General features: G+C 36.2%; 1 pseudogene; it reads left to right on the top strand.

The window, feature by feature from the left end:
- The first annotated feature begins 2,592 nt into the window (after window positions 1-2,592).
- On the top strand, window positions 2,593-4,003 carry LOC147389326 (phospholipase A(1) DAD1, chloroplastic pseudogene; annotated as a pseudogene).
- Window positions 4,004-6,018: the final 2,015 nt, after the last annotated feature.

Raw genomic sequence — 6,018 nt, 5'->3', positions numbered from 1 at the left:
AAGAAAAATCAAGAGGTTTTTGGATTCAGTTTGATGAGGGCAATGAGGTCATCTTGTATTAATCTATAAGAGAAACCAAGGTCAAGGAGAGATACATCCATTTTGGTGTGTATTCCTTAAGACATTGAAGGAATTTTGTAAAAAAACTTACTTAAGACATTGAAGATCGAAGATTGGTTTTGGAAAGAAAAATCAAGAGGTTTTTGGATTCAATTTGATGAGGGTAATGAGGTCATCTTGTATTAATCTATAAGAGAGACCAAGGTCAAGGAGAGATACATCCATTTTGGTGTGTATGCCCCCCCCCCCCCCCCCCCCCCCAACCTTGATTTTCTCATCAAAACTAAACTACTTCAAGTTCTTCAACTTTGCCAATTAATTATAGTTCCCCTCCATCCTACAAGAAAATGTTGACTCCACCATAGCATTTATATGTTTCATTGTGGTATGTGTGATTAATTTTATAGTCAAGTCACATGTTATCTTATTATGCCATCATTTTCTCATCATGACGAGTTAACGTAGTCATCATTTTGAATTTTGGATCATGACATTTGACATATTAAGATATGCGTGAGGATTCTTAGGAATTTTAACTTTTCCACTAGAACGAAGGAATGGAATTTCTTGGGGGATAACCGATTGAAAATTTGGGGGAGCATGATCTTTTTGAGGAAAATTTGGTTGCTTATAGAAAAGTTAATATCGTATTTCACAGATGGGTCAAGATCCCTTGACTCATGAAAAAAACACATGATTTCTACCATTTAAACACACAATTCAATAGTTGAGATTTATCTTTTGGATTAGCATCTCCTAGATTTTTGTCATCAAGATACGCATGAATCTCAATTATTAGATTTTGTATATAAACGTTTGGGATCATGAGTTTTCTCATGAGTCAACAGATTCCAACCCTTCATAGAATCTCATATTGACTAATTGCACACACTCACATGTATTGATGGCATACCGAATTTATAAAATTAACCTCATTAAGTTTTATGCAACTGGACATCTCAAACTCTAATTTGTGAGTGTGAATTTATTGTTAAGAAATTTTTGTGTTAAGCTGATGAGCCAATATAATGTTGCCACTATATTAAAAAAGCACTTAAATTTTCTAAATAGATAAGAGATCGGATTTAAGTGTTTTTTTAATATACATGGCAACATTCTATTGGCCCATCAGCTTAGCATGAAAATCTCTTAATAACAAATTCGTGATTGACACTTATGCGACTAAAAGATCTCTCCTTTTGGAGGGAGTCTCATCAAATGCATGATTTTGTGAGGAAGGGAAAAAACTTTAAGCAGCCATCCCGTTTCAAAATTTCGTAGAACCAATTCCTTTAAATTACACATGATGTCTCTGAGGAGGTCTTTCAAATATTAATAAAATATAAGGATTTGAAATAAATACAAAATGCCACGTGTTACACTAGCAGTCGGTTTCGTCCAGAATTTTGAAGCGGCCGTTGCTTGAATGTCGGACTCAGGGAGAGAAACACGAGGAGTTTGACTTTGAACTGGGCAGCCTACTTCAAATTTTGAAGAAACATTCTCGTTTTAAGACACTTGGCATTCTGAATTTATTTCAAATTCCTATATTTTATTAAAATTTGAAATACCACGTGTAATTTAATAGAGAGTGTTACTTCAAAATTTTGATGAGAGGTGACCGCTTCAAAGTTTTTTCCATGCATGAGAGACAGCTCAAACCAATTGTTGGAGCCACCACGGACCGGTTAGAGAGAGGCAAATGTGTGGCACGTGTTTACCGAATTGTCGGAAAGCAATTTGTCATTTTCAAGTGAGTCCGACCAGTCTTAGAAAGTTAATAATGATTTCACCGTTACTCTATGGGTTCTTGGGCTGACTTTGTGAAATAAAAAAGACGATCCAATGCTTTTGGATTGTAGAGAAAAAAAGTTTTATGAAATTTAAAATTTTTAATTTTGCATTCTTAAATTTTAATATTAAACTTTAGAATTAGGTGAAAATTTGATAGTTTTTCATTTTCAAAAGCTCAAATTGATCTCAGAAGAAATTGTTTTTCAAATTTTATTATTTTAAATCTGATGTTTTAGAGCTTTGGTGTTGAATTGCTAATATAGTAATTTAATAATGCAAAACGGCCCTTACTAAGTCCAAAGATCTCAACAAAGTCGGTAAATAAATTATTTCTCTTTTCAGAATGAAGATCCCTTAGTGGGATCTTCAAGCCACGCTGCCCACCTAAGCTACAGACTTCCCGTTCAGACCTAGCTGGAAGTTGGACTTTTTTAATCCTTTATAATTACCTTTTATGACTACAACATCAAACGGACGGTTGAAATGGAAGAAAATACTTCAATATTCTAGAGATTTGTAACTGTTGTCAATTTTTTATCCATCTCAACCGTACGCTGGTTGTTCTTCATAAAACGACCTCGTATTTACCTTTTTTGTCACTTCCAACCGTAATGTATCTGTAACTTACACTTATCATTCTGAACTACGAGTACACCGTCCTCTCTCTCTCTCCTTTTTATGACTATAAATATATCTAGCCAGTCCAGTTAAGAAAAGCACATTAGGGAAGGAGGGTGAAACTTTAAATATGAGGCTCTCCATTGCAGGGTTCCGACCCTGTACTCCTCCCCACACACTAAAACTAATGTCAATCAAGTTATCTGCAGTGGTACCCCAGACAACAAGACTGGGTAAGAGTTGGATGGAGTATCAAGGAAGCAAAAACTGGGAAGGCCTTCTCAACCCACTAGACGATGGTCTCAGAAGGGAGATACTACGATACGGCAAGTTCGTCGAAACTGCATATACCTCCTTCGAGTTTGAACATTCATCTTCATCATATGCCACGTGTCAGTTACCCAAACACACTCTACTAAATCGGCCCGTCATACCTGGCACAGGGTATATTATAACAAAGGATTTACATGCAACATCAGGAATCCATTTGCCACGTTGGATAGATAAAGGCCCTAGTTGGGTCTCGAGTCAGTCCAGCTGGATTGGCTACGTGGCAGTGTGTCAGGATGAGGAGGAGATCGCTAGACTTGGGAGGCGTGACATTGTGATAGCCTACCGAGGGACTGCCACGTGTATAGAATGGTTGGAAAACTTACGTGCCACTCTAACTCCGCTACCAAATGCCACGTCGGACATGGGCCCAGATTATACTGAACCTATGGTGGAAAGTGGATTCCTGAGCCTATATACTTCACAAACTGCCACGTGTCGAAGTTTGCAAGAGGAAGTGAGGGAAGAAATCGGCAGACTCGTTCAATCCTACGGCGATGAGCCTCTTAGCTTGACGATCTCAGGACACAGCCTTGGCGCAGCGCTTGCTACGCTAACGGCTTACGATTTAACTTCAACCTGTAAACGTGCACCGTTGGTTACTGTTCTCTCTTTCGGAGGGCCACGTGTCGGTAATCGAAGCTTCAGATGTCTTGTGGAGAAACGCGGATGCAAGATCCTTCGGATCGTTAATTCTCACGATTTAATTACCAAGATCCCTGGTTTCCTGATCGATGATGACGTGAAAGATAAAGAAGAGATCAACGTGACAGGTCAAGGTTTTCCAAATTGGCTTCAAAGGCTTGTGGAAGATACACAGTGGGTCTACGCTAACGTGGGATGTGAGCTTCGACTTTGCAGCAGAGAATCACCGATCCCAAACTGGCCAATCAGAAATGTTGCCACGTGTCACGAGTTGGATACGTACCTGGAATTGATAATGAAATCCTGATCTCCACGTGTCCATTAAGGGTAACAGATTAAAGGTGTTGTTATCAGTCCGCATCGTATACAGAAGTAGTCGTGTTAAATGAAGTTTTTGTGCCGTAAGTAGGGCCCGAACCATGTAATGACTGGTCCCCCCCCCCCCCCAAAAAAAAAAAAAAAATTTAAATATATATTTCTGTACAAGTAGATTTTCATGTAGAACTGTGGCTCCTACAAAATTTTGTATATATACTAGCCTAAATAACCTAGTAAGACTTCGTCGCTTAAAATGTTGAGTTCATCTTGTTGCATCATAAGGAATGATCCGATGCCCCAGGTTGTAGAGGACAAAATTTTGTCAATTTAAAAAAAAGAAAATAAAAAATATGTTAATTTTCACCGTTGAATTTTTATTTTAAATTTGGGAGTTTTGTGAAAGTTCGATAGCCATTCATCTTGAAAACTTGGATAAAGTCAAAAAATTGTTTTTTGAATCTCTTTTTTATGGATCTGATTTTTTTTTTCCATGAAATCTAGAGGACTGGCGTTTAAATGCTAATGTGGTAGTCCATTTGAGGTAAAAGGACCCTTATCAAGAGTTAAAATCTTACTTACTTAAGAAGTGTATTTCTTTTAAAAATTCCTATTATTTATATATACATTCAACCGCGACCCTAAAAATTTAAAAAAAAAAATTATATTATTTGCATTAGAATTTTTTTTATTGGTAGCATTAGAAGTTGGAGGTGTAAAGAGTAAGTCTATCATTATTAACTTAGTAAGATTCAAAATCTTTCTAAAAGATGATCTAATGCCAATGGATGTAGAGGAAAGAATTCCACGAACTTAAAAATAAAAATAAAAAACTTACCAAAGATTATTTTGCGTCGATAAATTTTAATTTCTAATTCGGGAGTTTGATGGGAATTTAGTAGCAGTCTATTTTCAAAACCTTTAATCAAGCCAAAAAAATAGCTTTTTTGCTTTTATTTTTATACGACATGAATGTTATACTTTTTAAAAGGAAAAAATAAGACAAATAAAGCACAATAAAAAAGATTGCTTTTTTTTACAGTTATTGAATTCATTAATTAATAGCCTTTATATAGGCAAATACACCAATTGATAAAAGCATAAAAATAGCAACAAACACCTAACCACTAATAAAAAAACTTGACCACTACCTCTTAAAGACTAGGCAACAACCTGCCACTTCTGCAAAATGCTTAAAACTAGGACTACACAACAGACTAGATGACATAAATAACAAGGACTTTGTCAAACATAAGACCATGTAACTCAACAATCCCTCCCTTAAACTAATAATTTGCAAACATTCAGTTTAATTCCAGCGTGCCAACTCCAAACAGCTTTCTCAGCTTCTAAAATGTAGCCAACTTGAGGGATTTGGTAAAAATATCAGTAACTTGATATTGACTTCTGTAGTGGATGAGATCAATGACTCCTTCCTTCGTGAGATTCCTTATGAAGTGAAACTTCACATCTATATGCTTGATTCTTTCATGTAGTGTAGACATGAAATGTTCACCATGAACCTCAATGCTACATTGTTTAACAAAGGATTTTAATCTCAAAGTGACCTTAAGGGCCTTCTATGAAAAAGAATGACCCATGTAGTCACATTAAATTTATGAATATGAATGTAGGTTTGAGCTTTTAGAGAGACTCCAAGATGAAGTTCCCTTGAGGCCACAACCTTGATGCATGTATACATGGCTAGAAACTTAGTGTTTCATTCCATCAAGAAGGTGACACATCTCTTCATCATTGCCATGCATAAGTTAGTGTGTGCATTGTGTACAATATGATGCATGAAATTAAGGTAAAAAGGGCTTCAACCCCCATCCTTTTGATCGAACCTTAATCCAATCTACCGGGGATGGGAGAGAGTATGCATTACATCCTAAGGGATTTCTAAAAAGAAAATAAAATAGAGGGTTAGAAGAAGAAGATTCAAGTTTTAGAACAAATAAACTATATCTTAACCCCACCTTGTCCCTTAGTGGTCTTGAACCTTGAAAGGTAGACTTGAGAGTTGAGTGAGATGGTTGAGGGTTGAGTGAGTTGAAATTAGAAGATGAGAGAATGGGGATTTTGGTAGAGTTTTAGGTTGAGAGATGAGGGCTTGAAAGCATTCATTATTCATAGAAAATGAGAGTATTTATAGAGTTTTTGGAGAACTTTTGAGGATAAAGTGGTCCAACCCTAAAAATAAAGAGAATGGACATAAAGTTTAGGTTATTTCTTTTTGAATTTTTTATTTGTATG

The sequence above is a fragment of the Akebia trifoliata genome, chromosome 12 (assembly GCF_017979445.1).
Source record: "Akebia trifoliata isolate Shusen 1 chromosome 12, ASM1797944v1, whole genome shotgun sequence".
Lineage (NCBI taxonomy): Eukaryota > Viridiplantae > Streptophyta > Magnoliopsida > Ranunculales > Lardizabalaceae > Akebia > Akebia trifoliata.
This window is presented reverse-complemented; position numbering and strand designations above follow the sequence as displayed.